The following is a 13,222-nucleotide window of genomic DNA, read 5'->3' as shown; positions in this document are numbered from 1 at the left end:
GTAGGCAAAATTGCCAGGATTTATCTTTATATAACACATAACCATTTTGCTTAATTTTTCTCTCTGCTAAAATACCCCCCCCCCAATTTTTCTACTGAAAAACCCCTGGATGAAAGACTTCCATTCATGATTACAAACCAGCAGCGACTGGCCTGCCTGAGAGACTGAACTGATGTTATTCATTTTTGTGTGTGGCCTGCAGTGCCATTTCACTGTCCACAATAAAAAGGAGTGAGGAGTTAATCTGAATTTGGCTGATTCATGTAATAATGCGTAAGTATTAAAATGGTCAACATTTTGTTTTCACTTTCTAGCATGATTTCTTTTTTTTCCTAGATGGGAAGAACAGGAACAGGGCAACATATTTGTGTAACAAGAGGCCAATCTCCTTTTGAAATGCCCATCACCTAGGGTGTGGGCAGCATCTGAATTGTTCCAGGTGAAGCCTGGAATGGAACTAAGCCAATCTGTTTCACTGGAAATTTTCCCAGCTGGCACCAGGTGTCATCAGTTGTAAAACATGATCACAACATGACCAGAATGACCCAGGTTATAATCTTAATGGGAGTACATTAAATAATGCTATTTTTCTGAAACATCAGCCTTTCCTTTAAAAAAAAAAAAAGCAATTTATGAATCATTCCCTTGCATTTTATATGAGTTTTTTTTTTTTTAAATTTAGGGGAAGGGGGAGAGACAGAGGAAGAGAGAGAATCTTTTTTTTTTTAAGATTTTATTTATTTATTTGACAGAGCTCACAAGTAGGCAGAGAGGCAGGCAGAGAGAGAGGAGGAAGCAGGCTCCCCACGGAGCAGAGCGCCTGATGTGGGGCTTGATCTCAGGACCCTGGGATCATGACCCAGGCCAAAGGCAGAGGCTTAACTCACTGAGCCACCCAGGCGCCCCAGAAGAGAGAGAATCTTAAGCATGCTCCATGTCCAGCCTGGAGCCCCACATGGGTCTCCATCTTACACCCTGAGATCATGACCTGAGCTAAGATCAAGAGTCAGATGCTTAACTGACTGAGCCACCCAGGTGCTCCCCTCCAATTTTCTTTTAAAATTGGTTCTATGCTGGGCACGGCAGGGCTTAAATTCACAACCCTGAGATCAAGACCTGAACTGAGATCCAGAGTTGGATGCTGGGACGCCTGAGTGGCTCAGTCTTGTTAAGGGTCTGCCTTTGGCTCAGGTCATGATCCCAGGGTCCTGGGCTTCTTGCTCAGTGGGGAGTCTGCTTCTCCCTTTGCCCCTCCCCCTGCTTGTACTTGCTTATGCTCTCTCTCTCTCTCTCTCTCATTCTCTCAAATAAATCTTAAAAAAAAAATAAGAGTTGGATGCTTAACCAACTCAGCCACTCGGGTGCCCCCACTTCCTTACATTTTAAATAAAAATCTTATTTTTCAAATGCAACTAAAAGTAATTATTTAATAAATTAATTGGGAGGGAAATTGCTAGTTTTTCTATAAGGCAAATAGTCTGTTACTTTACCAAATGAATGCATCATATATGTTTATGATGGAATTTTAAGTAGATTTTCCATAGAGTTGGCTGTCAAAATGGGATAATATTTTAGCACAAATGTGGTTGCTTATTTTATACATATATCCTAAAACATTTTTAAACAAATTCTGAGTTTTAGTTATATTTGTTAGCAACAGTGGGAATAACAGTACTCTCTGGAGAAGTTTCATGTGAAATTTAAGAAAATAAAGACTTGGCTGAGTGTTTTATAGGCATAAGAAGTGCTTCATGACTATTTGAGTTGTGAATTAAAGAGTATGTTTTACTGGGTTTTTAACCACCAGTTTTTGCCTATTTGTTCCTTATTTCTTTAGTAACAATTACATTTGTGAGTTATTGATGAATTCTGGTAGAAAATAACTTCTTAAGGCTGAGAGGAATGGTTTCCATTTGCTAGTCACAAAGATGTTTTAAACTTAAATTTTTCTCTCTCAAGGAAACTGTAAAATAGTAAGTTAATTTTGGGGACATGTATAAATATGTGATCAAAGTAACAGCAAAGTCTTTCATTCTTCGGCATTTGATACTCTTAGCAACTATATACAAGAAGCGTATTAGAATGAAATGTGACATTACCATGGTGGTCTTTCCTTTATAAGCATTTTGAGGGAAGCTCATTCCCCTCACTTTGCAAGCATCTGTCAATGTTACAGAATATTTTGTCTCTGTTTAGATCAGAGCACCCATGACCTGCCCAGCCAAATAATCAAAGAACAGGCCAAGACTTCAAGAGCAATGGAACCTCCAATCAGAAGTATTCTAGTGGATTGTGACAAATAAATCAGAAAGGAAGAATACTAATGGATACTCTTCCCGGAAGAGTTACCTTCGGGGTTACTGAGGTCTTCTCAGTAAGGTTTTTTTTTTTTTTTTTGTCTTGTTTTGTTTTTTGTTTTTACAAAGTTTACTATCTCCCAGTAAAGAGAAGGGAAACTAGACATAAGGACCAGCTTGTGTGAGTTTACTTGGCAAGGCCACAGCAAACCAAAACACCGTTATAGTCAGGGCCAGTGTGCTGGAACTTAGCTCTTATGCGGGGAAGAATATATGCCTCTTCCAAAGGGTGAGCTAGCAACTTAAATTACTTGTATTCTGAGAACATAACAAAAAGGGCATCTATACACAATGGATTGAAAATTTCTATAGATATTTATTTTATAAATAAAGCTTTCTTCCTGCTTAATGTTGTCTATTAACCTTTTATTACTGAGGATGGAGCCGAGAACTAAATGCCCTGTCACCGGGATGTCTGGGTGGCTCAGTCGATTAAGCATCTGCCTTTGGCTCAGGTCATGATCTCCAGGTCCTTCTCCGAGCCCCAAGTCGTCAGGCTCCCAGCTCAGCAGGGAGTCTGCTTCTCCCTCTCCCTCTGCCTGTGCTCTCTATCTCGGTCTCAAATGAGTATATAAAGTCTTTAAAAAAATAAATAAATAAAAGCTCTGTCACCTAAGGAACTACATTTCAATGGTAAGCACTATGGGGAAAATAAAGCAGATTAAAGGAGTAGGGAATCAAGGAGGCTTTTTTAGATGGAAATGTTCCTGAGTCAGGCATACCATAAAGCTGTAAAAACTAAGTTGTGAACTCACCGTCTTAACAATATTATGTCTTCCAATCCATGAACATGGGCTGACTTTCCATTTCCTTAGGTCTTGTTTAATTTCTTTCAACTATGTTTCATAGTTTTCAGTGCATAAGTCCTATGTTTCTTCGGTTAAATTTGATCCTTAATATTTTACTCCTTTTGATGCTGTCATATGTGGACTTATTTTCTTTTTTAAAATTTAATTTTTTCAGTGTTCCAAGATTCATTGTTTATGCCGGACTTATTTTCTTAATTTCATTTTTGGATTGTTCATTGCCAGTGGATAAAAATAAAACTGATTTTTGTATATTGGTAATAATTTGGCTTTGATTGACAGTAAATTGGGTTAGAAATACGCCATACCTCACATCAAGAAATGCAGGCAATGTTGACCCATACAAACTGACTAAATGAGCAGAAATTCCAACTCGTTGTTGCTGTTGCTGATACACTTTTGGCTGGTTATTTTAAGATTATCCCTTTAAGAATTATTTCTTATCTAGATTACAGGTGGTAAGATCATAGAGCACAGCTGGGTCATTTGGCATTTGTGGTCTCAGTCTTGGGTCTTTAACATGTACTTTTCCTATTTAAGTAAAATATAAAAGGCATAATCCTCAGCACATGGTCACTCTGATCATGAGGATACTTTCTACTTTCTATATATTCCTCAATGCGTACATATATTTTTAAGTATTTTATTTATTTGAGAGAGAGAGAGCGCACACAAGCATGGGTAGGGGCAGAGAGAGGGAGAAACAGGACCCCTGATGAGCAGGGTGCTGGCTGAGGAGCTCAATCCCAGGATCCTGAGTTCATGATCTGAGCTGGAGGCAGACACTTAACAAATTGAGCCACCCCCCTCAATGCATATATTTTAAAGATTAACGATAATGCAGAGAGAGCTAATTTATTTAACACATTTTTAACAAATTTCTGGGTGCTAGGTCTTATGCCAAGTGCTAAAGGCTAAAAGAAACAAAGATGAATAAATCACAGACCCATCCATCAAGAGCATATGGTCTGTTGAGGAAAGACAGACAATAACATTTTGCCCATTCTAATATATACAGTGAGCCTGGCACAGCAGTGACATACCAGTGAGTAAAACCAGCCAGGTTCTTGCTTTAATGGGGCTCAAGATATAAAGGAGAATATAATGGCTCTAGTTTTACTAAACTACAGAGGGTGCTATGGGAGTAGGGAGGAAGGGCTTTTAACTTTTAGGATTAAGGGAAGGCTTCCCCAGGAAGGTGGCCCTTGTGTCTTAATGGACAGATTGGTTTTTAGAAGGTATAGGAATGGGGGGAATAGCATTTTAGATCAGGAAACTCCTTTGCAAAGGTTAAGAAATGGGAGACAGGGCCACCTGGGTGGCTCAGTGGGTTAGGCCTCTGCCTTCAGCTCGGGTCATGATCTCAGGGTCCTGGGATCGAGTCCCACATCGGGCTCTCTGCTCAGCAGGGAGCCTGCTCCCTGCCCCCCGCCTGCCTCTCTGCCTACTTGTGATCTCTGTCTGTCAAATAAATAAATAAACAAATAAATCTTTAAAAAAAATAAAAGAAGTGAGAGACAACATCATATACTCTGGGAACTGCATAGCAGTACCCTGGGGACCCCAAATAAGTATCTGTTGGATGACTGAATTAGTGCTGGGTATAGGGGATGGCTAGGAATGAGGATAGGAAGAGAGCTTATGGGGCACCTGGGCGGCTCAGTCGTTAAGTGTCTGCCTTCAGCTCTGGTCATGCATGATTCCAAGGTTCTGGGATCCACTCTACATTGGGCTCCTTGCTCGGCAGAAAGCCTGCTTCTCCTGCTTGTGCTTCTCTCTCTTGCTATCTCTCTCTGTCAAATAAATAAATAAAATCTTAGAAAAAAAAAAAAGAAGGAAGAGAGCTCATATCAGAAAGGGGCTACACTAAAGTGTCCAAAGGCTATGGAAAGCCTGCTACATTTATTCTGTCCAAATTATATGGCAGTTGGACTAGTCTACTTTTGCTGCTCCAGATCCTTTAGACATAGACAAATGGTGTACAAAATACCATACAAACGAAGCCCCATAACATCAATTTTAATCACTGCAAGCCATCTGAGGAAAAAAAGTTTTTTGGTCTAGTGTAAGAGGATTTTTTTTAAATAATCATTTTTTAGGGGCACCTGGGTGGCTTAGTCATTAAGCATCTGCTCCAGCTTGGGTCCTGATCCTGGGGTCCTGGGATCCAACCCCGCATTGGGCTTCCTGCTCGGTGGGAGGCCTGCTTCTCCTCTTCTCACTCCCCCTGCTTGTCTTCCCTCTCTGGATGTCTCTCTCTCTGTGTCAAATAAATAAATAAAATCTTTTAAAAAATAATCATTTTTTAAAGTATAAAATGGTTTTTCACAAGATAATTACATATACATGTAGGTCATTTTTCAAATTCAAGTTAGTGACATTAGACTTCATATAAATAGTATACCGTAAATAACAACACTGTAAGGGCAAGGGAAGGAGGTAGCTGAGTCAAAATACTAGGAAAGCAGCATGAACATTTCTATTTGCAGAGGACAGTGTGACGGTGGAATGAAAAAGTTTAGCTTTTGGTGCTTCAATTTATTCAGAATTCATGGAAAAAAAGTTATTTTTAAAGTACTAATCAAGAATTAGGCTTCAGGGGGCGCCTGGGTGGCCCAGTGGGTTAAGCCACTGCCTTCGTCTCAGGGTCCCGGGATCGAGCACCGCATCAGGCTCTCTGCTCAGCATGGAGCCTGCTTCCCTTCCTCTCTCTCTCTGCCTGCCTCTCTGCCTGCTTGTGATCTCTGTCTGTCAAATAAATAAATAAAATCTTTAAAAAAAAAAAAAGAATTAGGCTTCAATTACAATCCTATTATTACTGTTGGGGTGATTAATGGTCAGTTTATTAAACTGGCTGAGTCAAAGACAATAATACAACCTTCCTCTCCTTTCACTTACCATCCAGTTTTAAAAAATAAATGTATTTTAAATTTTTTCCCCAAGTGACAATGCATACGGTTTAAAAGTCAAATAACTACAAAGCTCATAATGATAAACAGAAGTCCCTGCTCCAACTGTCATCACTCTGATGTCTGCTCCCCCCCCCCAAAAAAAAAGTTGTTTTGCTACTTTATTCCACATTTCTAAAGATCTTATTTCTATGGCCACATCTTAGTTTTTCAGTTTTAGACACCTTGTGCCATTTATTAATTGCCTAATACGTTTCTATCATATTGTTGGGTGTTTATCGTATATATTGTAATGCCTATTATATGTTGCCACATTGCTCCGTGTGGTGTCAGGAGTGGTTAATTATGCTGCATTAACAAACTACCACCAAACCCTCAGTGGCCTACAACAATAAAGGTTGGCTTCTCACTGATGCTGCTCAGCCAATGGCAGGTCAGGTGGAGTTCAGGGCCATGTGTCTTCACTCAGGACTTAGATGGCCAGAGGCAGCCTCTGAACAGTGCCTGTCTTGTGGCAGGGGCAGAGACATGGCTCCTGAAGCTTCAGGCTGGCAGTGACATATTCATTTGTGCCCCTACTTTAGTGGCTGCTGCAATTCATGGTGGGGCAGGGAAGTATAATTCTCCTCCAGGGAGGTAACGTCGAATATTCTTTTTTTTTTTTTTTAAGATTTTATTTATTTATTTGACAGACAGAGATCACAAGTAGGCAGAGAGGCAGAGACAGAGAGAGGGAAGCAGGGTCCCCGCCGAGCAGAGAGCCTGGTGTAGGGCTTGATCCCAGGACCCTGGGATCATGACCTGAGCCGAAGGCAGAAGCTTAACCCACTGAGCCACCCAGGCACCCCAACATCAAATATTCTTAAACCACTACACAGTCCACTACAAATCTTTGGTTTGCCCTGGAGTTTATATTCCCCTGTTCCTGGGTTTGATTACTGTTCTCCATACTTGTCACCATTTCATCTCTCTATGTTCCATCTGAACTTTGAGATTTTGTTTATAAGGCTTGAACACATTAGGTAATCAATCAGTTCCATGTTTTTGTTTTTGTGCTTTTTGGTGACATCCCCACTGGAGCCCTCCGTCCTTCCATGTTGAAATGGACTGGTTGCTCTCCAGGCTGCCACATAGGTGTCAACCTGGATCTTCTCTTCACCTTCATCTTAGGAATTCTGTTTTCTCCTTTTGTCAGAGCTCTTGGTTTATCAGGTCCTCCGTGTTTCTGTGTCTTGGTTTATACCCTGACCTTGGTAAGGTACCTCCCTTCAGTAGCCACCTGAGCATATGTGAGTTAGAATTTCTGAGTTAGAACATTTTTTCTAAAGATTTTATTTATTTATTTGACAGAGAGCTCACAAGTACGCAAAGAGCAGGCAGAGAAAGGGGGAAATAGGCTCCCTGCTGAGCAGAGAGCCCGATGCAGGGCTCAATCCCAAGACCCTGAGATCATGACCTGAGCCGAAGGCAGAGACTTAACCCACTGAGCCACCCAGGCACCCCGAGTTAGAACTTTTGAGATTTTTTTTTTCATTTTGACATCCTTTTCTGTTCCCTGCATTAGCTCTATTTCCTCTATTTCTTCTTTTTCCCCTCCTTCCTTCCTCCTTCCTCCCACCTCCCTCTCTCTCCTCTCTCTTTCTTTCTTTTCTTAGTATATTTGAGGCTCTTTCCTGTGAGGTTTCTTCAAATAGCTAGAACCTGACTTTGGGAATAAATCAGGCAGGATATGTCTTGTGATTCAATATGCAAAACTTCATTTAATTCTGCTTTTCTGTGGAATGAGTCACCCCTATCCTCAGCCCTGCCTGGTGTCCAAGGGAGCTCTGACTCAACCTCTTCCGAAAGTAAACATCCCATCTTCTACTGAGGTAAGGCAGCATGGAAGGGATAGGGATTCAGGGGAAGGAAGTATCCCACTATTCTTTATACAACTTTCATAATGAATTCCAGTTTCCAGTCCCATTTCACCTCTGCTTTCAGAGTTATAGCAACTCTAGTTTCAGAGCCTTCCCATATAGAGTCTGTGTTGTGAATGGATCCACTCTGGCTGGCTCTACCCCTCCCAAAGGCGTAGGTATTAACTTTCTGGGTTTTGGTAAGTCACTTGTCACTCATTCATCTGCTTTCCATGTTCCTAAGGTTCGCTGACATCCTTCTTCAGCAGGAATATTTTCCTCTTTGCTTCACGTTATGGTTTTATACTTTTTTTTTATTGCTTCACTATCATTTCATTTTATTTTACTATTATTTTAAAAATTTTATTTATTTATTTGACATGGAGAGAGACAGCAAGAGAGGGACTACAAGCAGGAGGTGTGGGAGAGGGAGAATCAGACTTCCCTCTGAGCAGGGAGCCCGACGTGGGGCTTGATCCCAGGACCCCAGGATCATGACCCAAGCCAAAGGCAGATGCCTAACGACTGAGCCACCCTGGTGCCCCAATTATTATTGTTTTCTTAAATGGGCTCCACGCTGGGCGTGCTGGCCATGAAGCCCAACATGGGGCTCGAACTCATAACCATAAGATCAAGATCTGAGACAAAATTGAGTCAGATGCTCAACCGACTGAACCACCCAAGTGCCCCTCACTTTACTTTTTTTATTTTTTAAAGATTTTATTTTTAAGTAATCTCTATATCCAATGTGAGGCTCCAACTTACAGCCCTGAGATCCAGAGTTGCACGTTGTACTGACTGAGCCAGCCAGGCACCCCTGCTTCACTGTCATTTTAATGGGGTATTTGGAGTAAGTGGAGAAAAAGGTGTGTTTGATGCACCACATTTAACCAGAAGTCTCCTTACTAATAGGTCTTAACATGGATAGATGTAATGAACATATCTTCTAAGTAAAAAGGCTAAAATATTGTTATAGGCAATTCTACAAGAATTATATTACAGTAATAGAATAACTATAACTTTTGTCGTGGGCTTATATGTGCTAAGCAGTCTTTTAAATGCTTATCTTTATTGTATATATTACATATCTCATCCTCACAATAACCCCTTAGATGGGTGTTATGTTCAACCCACAGCAATCTGACTCCAGAGTCCCTATGTATACAACGTGGTAGATAATTTTCTAAATTATAAGCAATCTCTTCATTTTCAATTTGTCAGGTCTTTAGTCAATCTCTATTTATTGGTGACTTAAGTTATACCTAAGGTTTTTCACACAGCTTTTGAACAGCCCATTATTTGACATAGCATAGCAAGCACCACATTGGATGGATCTCTTTGAGGATACATGTTGGAGGTAGAACAGAGTAGTTTATGACAAATTTTAAAGCACAGCCATTTAAACTGGGAAGCCTGGCATGTGTTTGTTTTATTATACAGACAGATGGGCATTTCCTCTTAAAGAAAGCAGTTACCATCTGTAATCGGAGAGGTCAAAGAGAAGCAATTACAAATCCCACATTAGTAACACAAAACTTAAAAGCGCCTGTTTAAATGAAACATGATCTCAGTAAGAGTTTAACACAGAGAGACACTGATGGCCTTGAAACACTAATTCAGAGAATTCAACCCCTCAGTCTTTGAAGACTTTAGTACCAGGCTCATTACCACGGTCTCCAAGGCTACTTGCTACTCCAACATTACTAACAGTCCTTTGGTAATTCTCTGTGAGACGGATACATATCTATCATATCTTTCAAACACTCTCAATTCCCTGACCAGCCCTCTTCAAATGATCTTATACCCACAGCTATCTCAACACCCCACTCTTGTGATCATTCCCTACACTTTGACATTACTACCAACTATAGTCCCACTTTTCATTTTGCTTTCAAGCCTCCTACTCTCCAACCCACCTCTTATCTTTCCAGGTAACTCTTTATAGTAACAAAACTCCAACTCTTCTTCAACCTGATCAGAATCACCAATCTATTTGCCCTACCATCTTTGCACCGTTCCCCACCCCTCTTACAGCCTTACCTCTTACCTCCTCTGAAATTATGGTGCCTCCTTTTGATTCTACCCTCAGCCACTTTGCCCCTTGCTCCCCATTCTACTCAGTCCTGGTTAATCCCAAACCACCGACTCAGTGTTTGCACGTAAACAACGGAATATGGCTAGTGGAAAACGCACAACCATAATGACTGGTCTGACTGTAAGTTCATGACCGCTCCCTCAGGCAGGCCCTTCCTAGTGCCTGAAAACCCTACTATGCTTCCCTAGTCAGTCTCTATCCCACAATCAGAATGTTTTTTCACCTCTCCTCCCTCCTCACTCTCCCAAGCCCCCCCATCAGTCACTGATTACATTAGATAGAGTAAGGCTAAAGCAGACCCCAAAACGTTAAAGCTCCAACCTAATAGAGAAATTTAGATCTTGCTCACATAATAATTGACGGTGGGGGTTCCAGATCAGCAGGCAACTCTCCATCGGGACACCTTCTTTTTTGTGGCTCTGTCAACACCAGGGGCTTGTAGTCATCTCGATAATCCACCTGGCAGGAAGGAAAAGTGCATGGAGACACACTGGCCTGGCCGTGGCAGACATCATTTGTGCTCACATTCCACTAGCAATAACTTAATACTTGACCATACTAACTGGAAGAAAAGCTGAGAAAAATAGTCTGTGTGCCCAAGAGGAAGGGGAGAAGAGATTGTGATGGACAACTAGCAGTCTGCCAAGATGATCTTGCTTCTTAGTTCACTGAGAAAATAGAAGTAACTAGAAAAGAATTTCTATCAAATCCACAAGCCTACTTCCATATGTCCCATATACATGGGCGTGGGGGAGTAGGGGGGATTATATTTCTAGGCTGTCCCCATCACAAAGGAGTAGTTGCCAAGCTTTCAATTAGAACAACATGGTCGTATGATCATACCACCCAATTACAAAATTCAAACACACTTTTTTTCTTTGCGCTCCTTAACCTTTGTGATATTAGATAGTGACGATAAACACTCTTTCCTGCCCCTGCTTTTGTGAAACTCCAATTTACCTTGCTTTGGTGATTTTGCATTACCCTGGTTCTCCTCTTACTTCCTCTTCCCTCTTTCTTTCCTGGTTTCTCTCATCTAGATTAGATTCCTTCTTTATTTGTTGGCTTCTCTTATCTAGGTCAGAGTTTCTCAAACTATGATGTGATACAAATCACTTAGAGTTCTTGTTAAATTGAGGGTGCTGATTTAGCATGTTTCAGGATTGAGGACGTTGAAATTCTACCATTCTAACCCCCTGGCAAGGCTGCTGGGCCATTGGCCACACTTCTGAGTAGCAAAGTTCTAAAGAAGATGTTCTCCAAGGTTCTGACCTTTGTTTTCTTCTTTTCTCTCACAGTGATATCACCACTAGGCTGTTAACTTACTAATCTATTTTCCAGCTCAACCTTCTTTCCTATATTTCAAAGTTTTTATTTCCAACTTCGTAGTATCCACCTCTAGCTGGCTGTCTCAACGATCTTTCAAATTCTTAGTGTCCAAATCTAAACTGATCTCCCAGAAAGCAGTTCCTACTTCTGTCTCTTCTGTAATTACCTACACACGCAGAACCTCCACTATCTTCAGTTCTTTGCTTCCACCTTCATATATATTCTCATGTTATCCCTTCTTCTTGTAAAACCAATTAATCGATTGCCAAATTTTGTAGATTTCTTTTCCACATCATCTTCCTGCCCTACCTTTAGCTTAGACTCATCAATACCTCTCATCTGGCCTATTGCAGGTCTGTCTGGAGTTTTTCTCACCTCTGACTTCCGTATCCATTCACAGAGAGGCCCAAAACTTTTAAACCAGAAAAACTCAAAGTACTGTGTTAAATACAAATTCTCCCTCTTGGCATAGGGCCCCATTCCCTTTTGTCTCTGCTACTTCTCGACATGCCCTGGAATTTAACCATTTACTTTTTCCTGACCATGACTTTCATAGATTGATCTTCATAAATGTTCTCATGCTACCCCTTCCTGCTATAAAAACGTCCCCATCTCCTTCAGGGTCAATTTCAAATGGCTCCTCCTCCGTGCCGCCTTTCTTTCCAGATCCCCCAGACAGATATGAGCAGTTTTTTGATCTTCAGTACTCTTTGTGTTTTTCATATGGCACCGAGCATGGTTTGTCTTTTATTAGAACGGTTTTATCTTTATTCCTTACTCTCCGAAGACAAGGTTTAACATCTTTACCGTCCGTACCCCTGCCGACATTACCTATGGGAGCTTCTGTCTATTAGTTAAATCAAAGTGATTTAGGGAGACGCTGTGATCAGTGGTGAGCAGTACAGAATGTGAAATGAGTACAGCTGGGTTCTGGTTCTGACATTTATTAGCGGTGAGGCTTTGGGTGAGTTACTTGGCTCGTGAAATGAGAATCCTACTCCCTGACGGAGCACCTAGGGAGATAACCCTGAAGTGCTGTGTAACTCTACGGAGAACTGAGCAACGCTGATTATCTTACGAAGAGCTGATGCAGTCTTGACTTTCAGGACTATCCCTACTTCACTAACTGGAGGTCGAACCCAGGCCACCAGATCCCACGGCCCTCTTTCACTCCACAGTCCTCAGACTGCTCTCGGCGACGCAGGTGAGACCGCCGAACTGAGGGGGGATGGCCGGGAGCCCTATTCTCCCGGGAGGCCTCCCTCCTTCCACACGCCCGGGGAAAGCCCTTCTCTTCCCGGTAACCCGAAGGACGGCAGTACCGCCGCCTACGCGAGCCGTTTGGACCCTGCCCGGCCCCCGTAGCTCCCCTTCTCCAGCAGGTGGTTCTGGTTCTCTCCCCCAACTCGGGGCGCTCACGTCACCGGCAAACCTCTACCCACGCGCCAGCGCCTCAACCAACCGAGAAAATAAACAAACCTCCGCGCGCGGCGGCGGGCGCGCCTGGCCCCGCCCCTGCTCCGCCCCGCGGCTCTCACACCGCCCCCTCCGCCGGGACTTCCCTCCCGCCCTCGCCTCGCCGCCGCGCTCTCCCCGCCCCTCACCGCAGCCTGCAGCCGCGCTCCCCGCCGCGGGCCGCCCAGCCCTTCCAGCCCTCCCAGCCCGGCGCCCGCTCGCGCGGCCCGTTAGTGCCCGGCGCCCGCTCGCGGGGCCGCCGCGCGACCCCTGCCCGGCGCGAGTCCGCCCCCGCCCCTTGACCCAGCCTAGTCCCAACGCCCAGTGCGGCCGCCCCGGGAGCCGCGGCGGCGGGGGGAGGAGGGAGAGGAGG

The sequence above is a fragment of the Enhydra lutris genome, unplaced genomic scaffold, assembly GCF_002288905.1.
Source record: "Enhydra lutris kenyoni isolate GAN:26980312 unplaced genomic scaffold, ASM228890v2 scaffoldscaffold33, whole genome shotgun sequence".
In the NCBI taxonomy this organism is placed as follows: Eukaryota; Metazoa; Chordata; class Mammalia; order Carnivora; family Mustelidae; genus Enhydra; species Enhydra lutris.
This window is presented reverse-complemented; position numbering follows the sequence as displayed.